General features: G+C 43.7%; 1 protein-coding gene across 4 annotated transcripts in view; it reads right to left on the minus strand.

Moving 5' to 3' along the window:
• CRACR2A (calcium release activated channel regulator 2A) overlaps positions 1–14,269 on the minus strand; it is a 138,605-nt gene that overhangs the window by 93,189 nt on the left and 31,147 nt on the right. For all 4 annotated transcript variants that reach the window (XM_032254495.1, XM_032254494.1, XM_032254496.1 and 1 more), the window contains one exon: positions 5,061–5,141. The gene's annotated coding sequence lies outside the window, so the exon portion shown is untranslated. The remainder of the gene's footprint in view (positions 1–5,060; positions 5,142–14,269) is intronic.

The raw sequence follows: 14,269 nt of genomic DNA on the forward strand, positions 1-14,269 counted from the left end.
AAGAAAGCGTCTGCTTTCTTCCCATGAACAAGCTTTTTTCAAAGGCTGTCAGTGCTGATGCCTGCAAGACAAGTGCCTGAAGAGGACCAGTTGCTCACGTGTCCCCTCGGCCTGGAAGAGAAAGGCATAACATAACACCTGGCTTGGCATAGCATCTTTTCTTATAGTTGTCTTTACAATTCTATATACACCGGATCTCCTTTTGTTTTGTTTTTGCAATTATCCTGTAATACAAGCAAGTAAAGTAACACGATCCCCACTTTATAGATAAGGAAGTTGCATATGATCATGAATTTTAGAAGAGATCAGTGTGTCGTACCTGGACAAAGTTAGGGCTGCAGATCTGTTATCAAGGCAATGTTATCGATGCTCCACCCAGATACCCTTCAATATTTTTTGTGGACCCTCCCTCAGCATCTATGTGCCTTTGCTTCTAACTCTCTGAACCTGTAACTCTTAGGAGGTGGACCCTTCAACTAGACCCACTTTGTCCACATGGACAGAGCCAGAAGTGCCTGGAAGTTTCCCCCACCTCTCTAAAGAGTCTTTAGCCAATGACTGACGGGTATGGAATTATGAAAGCCCAGTACTCCTGCCTTCAGTTGGGACAAACTCTGAGTTGTGATTTACACTTTAGAACACTTTTGTGGGGCAGAGGCTGGAACTTTGCTAAGATCTCAAGCTGTATGGCTTCCTCCTGTCTCCCATCCTGCTCCCCCATCCCTTACCAGGTTCTCTCGGAAGCATTTTCTTAATAAATCGCCTGAATATGAATCTTCCTCTCAGGATTGGCTTCTGGGGGCCCAATCCAAGACAATTCTCTTGACCCAACACGAATGAAAACATTTTTTGTATTTTCCATGCGATACATTCTCCCAGATCCCCTTAGTTCCAAACCTTCCCTTTCACATCTCCAGACCTAAATATCTATGCTTTCTGTGTCTGCTCCTATGCCCTTAACTCTTAGCTCTCTATTCTCAAAGCCTCTCTTTTTCTTGGAATACGATGCTCCAACTCTTTCTGGAAAAATGGTTGCAATTTCTCCAGCTATGTGGAAGGCACTGAACCAGACAGCTGCTGTGGGAGATACAGAGATGTATTTACAACTGCCGTCTTTCACAATGGACTGACAGTCTAGCAGGGAACAACATACAAGCAGCAAAGGCAGAGGATGTTAGAAGAGCCATGTGTGTGTGCACAATAAAAACTGTAGGAGCAAACAACCCTCAGAGTGGTCCCCCAAAATAAAACTACTCTCCAGTAATTCTCTACACCATACAATTCTGACTCCTTTTACTTAATTTTTGAAGCAGAAGCTTCTCTCAAATGTTTAAGAAAATGAAAGTCAGCTATGGTAGAGATAATTCAAATGAGTGGATAATCCAATAAAAAGGAGCTTTTATTTAAATCTGTTTTGCATTTTTTTTTATAGTAGCACCACAGGAAGCTGTTTCAGAAAAGTTAAGTAATTTGTTGTGGGAAAACAGCTAATTAATGACAGAGCATGAATTCAATCTCAACTCTGCATGACCCTTTAAAACCTCAGTTTCTGGCCAGGCACAGTGGTGCACACCTGTAATCCCAGCACTTTGGGAGGCTAAGGTAGGAGGATCACTTGAGGTCAAGAGTTCGTGACCATCCTGGCCAATGTGGTAAAACCCCATCTCTACTAAAAATACAAAATTAGCCGGGTACAGTGGCACACACCTGTAATTCCAGTTACTCAGGAGGTTGAGGCAGGAGAATCGCCTGAACCCAGGAGGTGGAGGTTGCAGTGAGCTAAGATTGTGCCACTGCACTCCAGTCTGGGTGACAGAATGAGACTATGTCTCAAAAAAAAAAAATTAAACAATAAATAAGACCTCAGTTTCTTGTCTGTAAAATGAGGCTAATAATTCTTACTTTGCAGTATTGTTGTAAGGATTAAACAATATGGTTGAATCAGAGGTATTTATTTTAAAGGCTCCTAATGTGTATTACAAAACTGCTTTCCAGAAAACAGTTAAGCAAAGCCCTAACAACACTGCCAGGAAGATGTGTCTAAACTGCAGACCTGCTCGTGCCTCCCCATTGTTTTCAGGATCAGTCTTAAACACACAGGACCACTGCATCTTCTTTAGAATCATCTCCCGCTTCTCCTGCCACATTCACTTCCTTCCAAATTATTTCCTGTTCTCTTGGCATCTTCAAATATATATTTCAGCCATCTGGCATGCCCTTTCCCTTTGTGCTAAGTCTTACCAATACTTAATAGCTCAGTCCATTCCAGTTGATATAACAAAATATCATAGACTGGATGGCCTCTAAACAATAGAAATTTATCTCTTACAGTTCCAGAGACTGGAAGTCTGAGATCAGGCGCCAGCATGGTTGGGTTCTGGTGAGGGCCCTCTTCTGAGTTGCAGACTGCAACTTCTCACAGTGTTCTCAAACGGTAAGAAAGATGGGAAGTTTACTATGGCCTCTTTTATCAGGGCACTAATCCCATTAGGCCCCATTTCCTACTACCATCCACCTGGGAGGTTAAGTTTCAACATAATGAGTTTTGAGGTGACAAAATCATTCAGTCTATAGCGTTCCAACCCTGATTTCTCCAATTCATGTCCTTCTCACATGCAAGATCCATTCATTCCATTCCAACAGTCTCAAAAGTCTCAACTCGTTCTAGCATAAACTCAAAGATAGAAAGTCCAAAATCTCATGTAAATCTCATGTAAATTGGATATGGTTGAGACTTAAGGTATTATTCATTCGAAGATAGATTCCTTACCAGCTGTGAACCTGTGAAATCAAGTTATGTGCTTCCGAAATACAAGGATGGGTCAGGGGCACGACAGATGTCCTCATCTCTAAAGGGATAGGCTGAGAATGTCCCAAATCTTTAAGTTCTCCACTTTTGACTCATTATTCCATCTTAAGTCATAGTCCCCCTCTCACATTTTAGTATAAGCATTCGGGAGAAACCAGACCACTCCTTCAAACTTTGCTTAGACATTTCCTCAGCCAAATATCTAATTCCATCACTTGCAGGTTCTACCTTCTACAAAACACTAATGTGAGCACAACTTAGCCAAGTTATTCACCACTTTATAACAAGACTGACCTTTCCTCTAGTGTCTAATAACATGTTCCTGATTTTCATCTGAGACCTTATCAGAATGGCTTTTTTCATCCATATTTCTACCAATGTTCTGTTCAGGATGACTTAGGTTTTCTTCCTTTCTCTACAGCTCTACTTTTCTCCTTCTGAGCCCTCACCAGACCACCTTTAAAAGTCAGTTCATGACAATGTAGGCTTTTTCTAGCATGTATCTCAAAATTCGTTCAGCCTCTACCTATTACCTGTTCCACAGCCACATCCACACTTTTAGATATTTATTACAGTGTCACCCCACTCTTGGTACCAAACTCAGTATTAGTTAAAATTTAACATACAAGATGCTATCCTGAGGTGGGATAAAAGGCCAGTGAGGTGTACCTGGACAAATTTAGGGCTGCAAATATGTTTTATTTTGTTTGTTTGGTTGGTTTTTTTTGCTATAAAAATGTTTTATTAGGCAAAACTACTTACTATGAAAATGCTTTAAAATGCAGCAGGAGGAGATGTAAAGACTCAAAGAAGTGCATAGTGACAATGGCTATCAGAACACACTAAAGAATCCACACTGCTTCCCCCTTTACCTAGAAAAGGAAGCTTCTACCCAAAGGACTAAATTTTGACATTTTCTCCAAGACATAGTCTTGTATGAATTACTATGGGTTTGGATAGCATATTATTATCATGGATTTTCGTAACTGGTAGAAAATGAGAGGAAAACAAAGACAACAATGAATCTAGCCTGCAGAGATAACCCCACTTGGTATCTTAGTCGACGGTTCCCAACAACGTCCCCACCAAACCTCTAGTCTTCATTCCCTCTCCCTTCTCTGTTCTTGTCCTGTCTCAACCCCATCTGTCAAGAGGGTAGCAGGAACATAGTACCCTAGAAAGGTTCTGAGCAGGCATCAAAAATAAATTTCAAGTGTTAACTTCAGCACCCTGTCACCTTGGGAAGTTGGCCTTTTTCTGTTTTTTTAAGCGGGGATAACACTTTCCTCCCTGCCTGTCTGTATTAGGCCATTCTTGCATTGCTATAAAGAAAGACCTGAGACTGGATAATTTACGAGGAAAAGAAGTTTAATTAGTATATGGTTCTGCAGGCTATACAAGCACGGTGCCAACATCTGCTTGGCTACTGGGAAGGCCCAGGGAAGCTCTTACTCATGACAGAAGGTGAAGCAGGAGCTTGCATGTCACATGGCAAAGCAGGGGCGAGAGAGAGAGACAGTTGGGGGCAAAGTACCATACACTTTTAAATGACCCGATATCGTGAGAACTCACTCACTTTGGACAGCACCAAGCCACGGGGGAGGATGCTAAGCCATTCATGAGGATTCACCCCTGCAATCTAACCACCTTCCACCAGACCCACCTCCAAAACTGGGGATTACAATTCAACATGAGATTTGGGCTGTGACAAATATCCAAACTATTAATATATCACTGTCCCATGGGAAGTGGCTCAAATGAGACAGCGGATGTGAAAGCGAACGGTGAAGCTGTACACTAATGCAAACACACCCTCCTCATTGCCAGGAGCAGTTAGACAGCAGGGAAATCAGGACTGGACAGGCTCCACAGTGGACTGGCTCTGTGAGTGACCAGTGGCTGAAGAGCGGCTGTTTGCAGAGAGAGGCTAGCAAAGACTCCAGACCCTTGTGCCCACATGTAAAAGAGCCCACGTGTAAAGTGACAAACCCTCTCTTCCAGAGGCCTCCCTTAAATGAACTTAAGCGATGCCCCAGCAAGGTGGAACAGACCCTCTGTCATCTAGTATTTTTTAAACTGTCCTCAAGAAAGCTGATGAAACTCTGTGTCTCAAACCTAAGGGCCCACTGCTGATCCTCATGAATATTAAAAGCAGCCACAATAGTGCTGACAAGGCAGGGCCTGAAGGTGGGGTCTGGGTGGGGGTGGATCAAGTTCTGTGCAGCCTGTTGCCTTTTGTTTGCTCACTCACCTTGCAGCTCCCGGCTCCTCGGAGGGCCTGCAACTCTTCACACCTGAAGGGTACTTTGGGCACTGGTGATTTGAATTCCACCTAGGAAACACACAAGAGATGGATCACACCTTGTTTTCCACTGAGGGCTTCAACAGAAGGGGCTTTATAGCAATTTTGGAAAATCTGGGGGGAAACATCCCTCCTGCCGCATTGCAGTGTTCTGGAAGAAAACAGGCCTAATTCATCCTCTTCCAGGTTTTGGAGAGGAGAAGGGAAGATGAAGGAATAGCAGTGATAAGTCTGCTTCGTGACCCCAAATCCAGAGACTGTGCCCAGCCTGATGGGAGCAGGCCCTTGTGCATGAGAAGGGGGTAGCCTCAGAATTAATTGGAAACTGCCCACCACAGAGCTCCAGGTTTCAGCAAGTGCTCTTGAAATTCTCTCCATCCAATCCACAGATGCTGTCTATACCACAGGAGTTCACCTTTGAAGACAGCGATGTAAGCATTGTGTTAAGAATCACTGCCCTGGCTAAGAACAACGCCTAGGGGCTGCATAAAGAGGGAAAGCTGAAAGGCGCTGGAGGAGAGACAGGCTTTGAGACAGGGAGAGGATGGGCTTCCTTGCACAGGACAGTTTGGGAGTGCTGTAACTGAACCTGGAGAGCAACTTTGCAGAATGCTCTTGCTGCATGCCCAGTAGCATGGTCTGAGAGTGTGCTTGAAACGACTGGAGAGAGGAGTAGTGATTGCAAAAAAGGGGTTTGGGATTATCTATTGTATAATGCCAAAGCTCCAACCACAGCTAGACCTGGAAGTCCAGACGTATATCACCAAGGAATATGGCCTCTGTGTCTCTCATATGCACAATTCATGGGAGGCAAATATTCATCAGGTGTTTCCTAGTCTATGTGAGGTAACACAGCGCTTCAGTGTTCATTCATTTGTTCAATGAATATTTACTCTGTGCAGGCACTTTTTTAGGTGCCAAAGGCAGCAACGGGCAAATCCAGCAGGGTTTTATTCCAGTGAGGAGAGACAAACAATAAATACACAGACCAAATAGGCACTTTTAGATAATGAAAAGTGCTGGAGCAAGATGGCCCCCTCTCTAAGCCACCTGTTGGCAGCCCTGTCCCCTGCTCCACTGGCATTGCTACCAAGATGCTGGAAGCAAATAAATGGGGAGAAGTCACTCCCGGGTGGTTTCCCAGGCAGCGACCCTCAGCAAAGCCAGTGCAGTGGGAAAACAGGAGTGGAAAGCTGCCCTGCCTTGCCCCCACTGCTGACACCTGGGAAACTCATTTAGAAAAAAAAAATGTTTAGACTGTAAATAAGGTGTGAAGAGTTATTTCTAGATGGTAACCTTAAGAGATGATTTTTATTTTCTTCTGAATTTTCTGATATTTTTGTTATTACAATGCATTACTTTGCAATAAAGGGAGAACAATTTTTTTAATGAGAAGACTGGCCTAGGTAAATTAAATTAATAAGAAATGCATTTGGAGAAATAGGCAGGGGCCAGATCTTAGGGTGACAAACAACATCTTACCATGTCACTTTATGGTTTACAAAGCAATTTCACAAAAACATCTCCTTCAACCCTTATAAGACTTTCTTGAAGTTACATAGAAAATGCAGGCAAATGCCTGACTTCTAGGCATCATGTTTTCCATTATTCCACTGCCCATCTGTAGCAGACCTTACTTCTCTTTACAGCTGAGGCATTCAGAAAGCCGCTGAGCCCCAGATCTGAACTCTCTTCTCCCAATCCTCACGATCTCCTAGGGAGAGCATGCTAATTAATTCAAGCGTTTATCTATCTAGTGTTTACAGATCCCCTACCAAGTTCTAGGATGCGTGGGATATGATGAAGAAGCAAATAGGTCTCCCAGTGGGTTGAGGGAAAGGCTTTAATGAATGAGTGAATATATGATATAAATCATGGTAACTGCCGTAAAAGAAAGCAAAGGGCATGACGTGAGTGAGTAGCATGAGAGGGAGCTGATTTGGACCGTGGCTCTAGCTCTTCACTCAGTATCCCAGCGATACTTTGTCACTGAGTACAACCAAGGTAAGTAAGACAGATATTCTAAGACGGACGCTGAGACCAGTCTGAGTTTCAAAGTGCCTATGTTTTGGATGTCTAGACAGCTTGCAAAGCCATGTGAAAAGTTAATTAAGAACATCACATGTAAATATAATAATGAAACAGCTCCCTTAAACCCAGTCTGGAACAAGGTACGGTTTACCAACCAGATAGGTCACCAGAGATGTCCCAAGTCCACATATGACTGTCACTGGGAGAGGTCACAGAAGGTCAGGAATGTGAAAGAAAAGGTTAAACCAGACAAAAATATGTAGCTAACAATAAAGGGGAACTTCAAAAACTTCATAAAAATGGAATTAAAAGATGAAAATTACAAATATAAGATTGACTTCCTAACATAAGTTCCATCATATTCGATACACTTTTTTAAGCAATGACACCAGCATATAGTCCATCCCTAAAGAAAGAAGGGTCCTGGGAACTTAGTCATGTCAATGCAGTCTTTTTTGCATTATTAATCGAAGAAAATGAGTGCCCTTTAAAGATTTAAGATTATGAAATAAAAAGAAGTCAGAAGGAGCCAAATCAGGACTGTAAACTGGATGCCTAATGATTTCCCGCCAAAACTCTCTTGAAATTGCCCTTGTTTAAAGAGAAGAACGAGCAGGAGCATTGTCCTGGTGGAGGACTCTCTGGTGAAGCTCTCCCAGGTTTGTTTCTTTTTTAAGGTGTTTTTCTCCTAACGCTTTGCCTTTCTCATAATAAATGCTTTCGTCATAAATAGATGTCATCCTTCTTTGGCTTTTCAGAAAGTCAACAAGCAAAATGCCTTGAGCATCCCAAAAGCCCACTGTCATGACCTCTGCTCTTGACCAGTCCACTTTTGCTTTGACGGGACCACTTCCACCTTTCGGTAGCCATTGCTTTGATTGTGCGTTGTTTTCAGGATCATACTGGAAAAGCCCTGTTTCATCTCCTGCTACAATTCTTCAAAGAAGTGCTTCAGGGTCTTGATCCCACTTGTTTAAAAGTTCTGTTGAAAGCTCTGTCCTTGTCTGCAGCTGATCTGGGCGCAAGGGTTTTGTCACCCATTGAGTGGAAAGCTTGCTCAATTTTAATTTTTTGGTCAAAATTATGCAAGCTAAACCAGTTGACATGTCTATGGTGTTGGCTATTGTTAGTTCTATTAAACTTTGGTCCTTTTTAGTCAGGGCACAAGCAAGATGAATCTTTTCCTTGCAAATTGATGGGAATGGTCTGCTGCCTTGGGCTTCATCTTCAACATCATCTCACCCCTTCTTAAAATGAGCTGTCCGTTTCTAAATGCTGATTTTTGGGGGGCATTGTCCCCACGAACTTCTTGTCAAGCATCAATAATTTCACAATTCTTCTGCCCAGGCTTCTCTATAAATTTGATGTTTATTTTTGCTTCAATTTTAGCAGAATTCGTGTTGATTTGTTCTTTCAAACTGATGTCTTATCCTTCTTGGTGACTCAAACGAGATCCTGTTCAAATGTTATACCAAGTTAGTATGAGTTTATTTTAGTGCTAAAACAATTTTGAAATTCTTGTATAGTTTTTTCACAATATGCATTTTCCATGAACTTTTGGAAGACCCTTTGTTCAAGGCAGGGCATTTCAGTGTCCAAGTGGATGGCACAGGCATTCCGTACCACAGAACTTTAGATGGGGAGCAGACAGGAGCTGCACTGTCAGGAAAGGCATCTGCAGAGAGGGTAGGATTTAAACTGGGCTTAGAGAGTGACAAGATTCGGATGCTCTTCAAGATAATCCCATTTAGCAAGGTCACGAGAAATGCCCAGGAAACCCATAGCACAGTCTGTGGGCTTTCTCTCCCAGATGCCTGTGGCTGGCTTCCTGGCCTCTCACCTGTCCTGAGACTTGCTAGTGGGCCTGCACCCCTTCCATCATGTCTGATGGTTTCTAAGAGTCTCTCTAACAATGCTTTAAAGAGCCAGGAGTGCTGCTGGCCACCAACGCTGAACATGAGGACTGATTTCAGCACAGGGCAAGCTGGCAAATGCTGAAAACGCCTGGCTAATTAGCTCATCTGCACAGTGGGCTTTTACTGCAATATATCCATATGCAAAGCTCAAATACTTCCAGGTGCTGGGACCCAGTGGGGACAGAAAATTCAAGTCAGGCTATGTTCTCAGCTGCCATTTGATATTGCAGGCACTAACACTGAGATCTGGGCTGGGGTAAGCTCCCTGAACACATCACCAACTGAACGATAACAGCAGCAATAACCATAAAAGGAAGAGACCAAACGTTCATATGGTGCTTCAGAGTCTACAAAGGCTTTTGTAATTTATGCTTATCAATTATGAGTTAATGTCTTATTTGTAATATACATACATTATTATATGGCTTTCAAAGATTATGCTATCTTATTTGTAATAAGAACATGCCAGTAGTTATAAATCCTGGTTGACAGCTGTGGAGGGCTGGGCCTAGGGATGCCAGATGTCTCCCATATTCCCCTCCATGTGACACTTAGTCATCCTCAATGACACCTCCATCTCCAAAGCATTCCAACTCAGCGGTGTTGGCTTTGAATGGATGAAGAGAGCCTTAGATGAAGACTCAGGATCCTGTGTTCAGTTCCCATGTGACCCTAGCTGGATTTCATTCCGTCTTAAGAACACTAGGCTTTGGTTTTAGACAGCCCTGCATTCAAGTCCCAGCTCTGCCACTTCCTACCTGTGAGCATCAGGAAGTTATCTATATTCTCTGAGCCAATTTCCTCCTGTGTGAAACGTGGATGATAATAGCACCTCTCTCATAAAGTTGTTGTGAAGATGATAAGATACACAGCACATATGAAGTGCTTACCACAGGGTATGACCCATACTTAGTGCTCTCAGTGCTAGTTATACTATTACTATTATTATTATAGGGAGGGTAGTATAGTGCTGTCCCCTCACCTGAGCCTGCAGACTACGTCAGGACCCAGGGGCGTGGGCATCTCTCTTTCTGCATTAGCTCAGCGTGCTCCAGTGGGTGGGACTAAAGGCCCTGGGAGAAGGCACCTTTGTTGAGCAGGCAGCATTCTCTCAAGGAGCCGGGCTTGCAGTGGCACTGTCCCCCAGTTTCCATGCCCTGGGGGGATGGTGGAGTCTTGGTCCCAAGCCATAGACCTGTACTGTCCTATACAGTAGCCACAAGCCACATGAAGGTGAGTACTTGCATTGTGGCCAGTCTAAACGAGATGTAAGAGCAAAGTAGACTTCAAAGACTAAAGTCAAAAGAAAGGAATGTAAAAGATCTTATTAATAATTTCTGCATGCTGAAATGATAATATGTTGCATGTATTATGTTAAATAAAATGTTATTACAATGAATTTCATCTGTTTCTTTTGCTTTTTAAAAAAATGTGGCCAAAATAGAAAATGACACATGTGGCTCATGTTGTATTTCTAATGAGCAGCGCTGGTCTGGAGCATAAGCTTTATGAAGGCAGGTGTCTCTTCGGTTCACAGCTGTATCCCTGGCATCCAGAATAGCACCTGAATGAACGAGTGAGCCAGTGAGTGTGTGAGGCTGGAGGAGAGTTTACGAGAAGCTGGAGGTCCTACTTGAGCAGACAGGAACAACTCCTGGACTCCCTGAGCGAGGGTTGAAAGTAGGAACAACACAGGCTCGTTTCCAAAAAGCTCAGGGTGGGGAGACTGGGACCAGGTCAGGAGGGAAATTTGCTCAGCCCACCGCAGGTTAAAGCAAGGCAGAGCGCACAAGAGAGAATGTTTTGGGGAATTAACACAGTAGATGTTACGATTAACACAGCCTCGGCTACGTACAGATGAGGAAATGAAGGCTGAAAAGATATTAACAACCTGTCCCCAAACAGCCAGGATTCCAACCAAGCACATCTCAAACCCGTGCTCCTTTCTACTGAATCCCTTTACCTCCCACAGGCAATGTAGAGGTGCAGAAAGAAACTAGTCTGGGGATTCTTTTTTAAGCATATTCCCTGGTGCCACCGCTGATGTCCTAATCTCAGGCAAGTCACTTGGCCTTCTTGAGCCTCAGGCTCTTCCTGTCCTCATCTGTAGTGGCTAAACCACCAGATCCCGTCCATCCATTTCATTTCTTTCTAATGGTGTGTAGAGGTAGGAAATCCTATCCTGGAACGTAGCCTCAGAGGCTGAGCCCTGCATAGCTCCCCTCCTCTCGGACTCCAAAAGAGGCTCTCTGACTGAGATTTCTTTGCATCACCCAAATCAATGATTAGTTTAAGGGTTCTCTTTGATTTAACTTGGTTTTAGATGCTTTTCATCAGAAGCCAAAACCATGCAGACTCTTCCCTTGATCTTGTAATGAAATTCCCTCTGAGATATTTAATCCTAGAAACAGCCTCTGCTATACCATATTCTCTTTCAAGAAAAAAGACATCTAAATAACAAACATCCCACCATATCCAGATAAAAATCTCAGATTGTGAATGGACTTGTCTCTCTTGTATCTGCTTTCCTAGTCCTGTTGCCATCCATACCAATGGATTTCCTACATTTTGCTTATAAAAATGGAAGGCGGCCAGGCGCAGTGGCTCTTGCCTGTAATCCCAGCACTTTGGGAGGCCGAGGTGGGTGGATCAACTAAGGTCAGGAGTTTGAGACCAGCCTGACCAATATGGTGAAGACCCATCTCCACTAAAAATACAAAAAATTAGCCAGGCATGGTAGCCAGCGCCTGTATTCCCAGTTACCGGGGAGGCTGAGGCAGGAGAATCACTTGAACTCAAGAGGCAGAAGTTGCAGTGAGCTGAGATCGTGCCACTGCACTCCATCCTGGGCAACAAGAGCAAAATTCTGTCTCAAAAAAAAAAAAGAAAGAAAGAAAGAAAGGTATTTAATACACCATCAGCCTCTTGTACCTGCCACAAGTCTGGACGGGATCCTTATGCTTTAACGTCTTCTGCTGCATTAATCCCTTAAAACATCCTTCCTCTTGTGCTCTGCTTTGCATTAACCTGTGGCCTGCTGAGTGAATTCCCCTCCTGATCTGGTCCCAGCCACCCCACCCTGAGCTTTTTAGAAAAAAGCCTGTGCTATTCCCACTTCCAACCCTCGATCAAGAGCCTCTTATATTTTAATCTAAGCAAAGAGTATTTTAGAGCCAAAACTGACTTCTCAGAGAAGAAAATCTCACCCACTTCCACCTGGGTGAAACGCCAACACTATTTTTGACCAGAAGGGATAAAGAAAGATTTGCCAGAATCAACTGTGTCATTCTAAAGCAAGACAAAGTCGAATCACGGTGGGCAGAGCTGCTTTTCAACACAACCCCATGCAGGATGCAGAACCCACTTAATTACCCGCCTGTGGCTCAGCCACATGTTGAATTATTATGGATTTTTAGTCCCTTCCCCCACCCACCCAGCAGAGTGGTTGACTGGCCAGCACTTTCTAGTGCTCATGGAATGCATGAGTTTTAAACAAGCAGCACGCACCAGGACAGCAAAGCTGCTTTCTCTAAAATGATTACATGCGGAATTCCAAAGCCATACAAATTCACCTCGTGGTTCTATCCAGCTAACATTTACAGAATGACTCCTAGGAGAAGATGCTGTGTTAAGAACAGGGATAAAAAGCAAGTGAGTCCAGGCATGATGGCTCACACCTGTAATCCCAGCACATTGGGAGGTGGAGGCTGGAGGATCACTTGAGCCCAGCAGTTTGAGACCAGCCTGGACAACATAGCGAGGCCCCATCTCTGCAAAAAAAAAAACAAAAACAAAAAACGAGAGAGAGAGAGAGAGAGAGAAAAGAAAGAAACAGCTGAGTACAGTGGCACATGCCTGTAGTCCTAGCTACTTGGGAGAATCTCTTGAGCCTAGGAGTTTGAGGCTGCGGTGAGCTATGATCACACCACTGCACTCCATCCAGTCTGGGCAACAGAGTCTCAACCCTATCTCAAAAAAAAAAAAAAAAAAGTGAGTGAAATGTTATTCTTATCCTCAATCAGCTTATAGTCCAGTAGAGATAAATGTATGTAAAAAACTAAAATGTAAGACAGAGTGAGAAAAGGGCAATAAGAAAAGACATGTACGCTGAAGAAAAGACTAGAAGGAAATATACCACAATATCCATGGTGGTTATCTTATTTACTGGGTTTACGGGTGATTTTTATTATCTTCTTTAGTGTTTCCTGTATTATCTGCTTATGTTAACCCCCAGGGCTGTGGGGAGTGGGAGGGAGACGGAAGAAGTCCAGCATGTGTTTGGAAAAATGTGAGTAGGGGACAGGGTGTATTGGCACAGGGACAGAGTGACAGACTACACGGGAGGGCTAGAGAGCCTTGAATGCCATGCCAAATTGACTTAGTTGCTCACTGGCTGTGTTTCCATGGCCTTTTGTGATTGTTGCTGATGCATCACTCACCACACTGGATTAGACTTGTTCATGTACACATCTACCCTCCTACATTTTTAGCTCCCTGAGGTCAAGGATCATGGCTCATTCATTCTGTAACCATACCACCCAGCACATAACAGGAATCAACAAAACCTTCTTGGATGTATGGGATCCTGACAGGGTTATTCGTTATTTTTCAGGTGATAAGGAGCCATCAAGCATCCCAGGACCTGGCACATTTTAGGGAGTTCATATGGAATATATACCAGGTTCTATGCTGGGAACCTAAGTTGTCTTAACTGACCCCGCCTGTAACCCTCATTGTCCACACTCATTTACATATGAGGTTCAGAAAGTTTAGGTAACTCGCCTAAGGTCACACAGTCTGAAGACAGTGTGGAAGCTAAAGTCATACAGAAGGAAGTAAGGAGACTAGACCCGAGAGAGGCTGTGGGGACCTGGAACGGCACAGCCACTCAGAGAATGAAGTGTGGAGCGAGGCTGGTGCTTGGGGGCAGCGTGGAGGTAGCGCTTACAGCTGAGGGCTGATGCATTCCTTAGCTCCTGCACCAAACACATTTATCATTTCTGATGTCAGCACAGGACACACAGCACCAACAGAGACTCATCCTTGCCTTATTAGAACAGCTACCGGGAAGAGGACTTGTGCAAAGGGCCCCCATCCCTGCTTGAACAGTCTCCCTCCACTGTCTTATCCACTGGCTTTTTTAATCCTATACCCGACAGTTTCATGAAAATGTTGATACAGCTGCCTCTGACCACAAATGTGAATCAATTT

Source organism: Sapajus apella, unplaced genomic scaffold (assembly GCF_009761245.1).
Source record: "Sapajus apella isolate SASKATOON/1434 unplaced genomic scaffold, GSC_monkey_1.0 scaffold86, whole genome shotgun sequence".
NCBI lineage: Eukaryota > Metazoa > Chordata > Mammalia > Primates > Cebidae > Sapajus > Sapajus apella.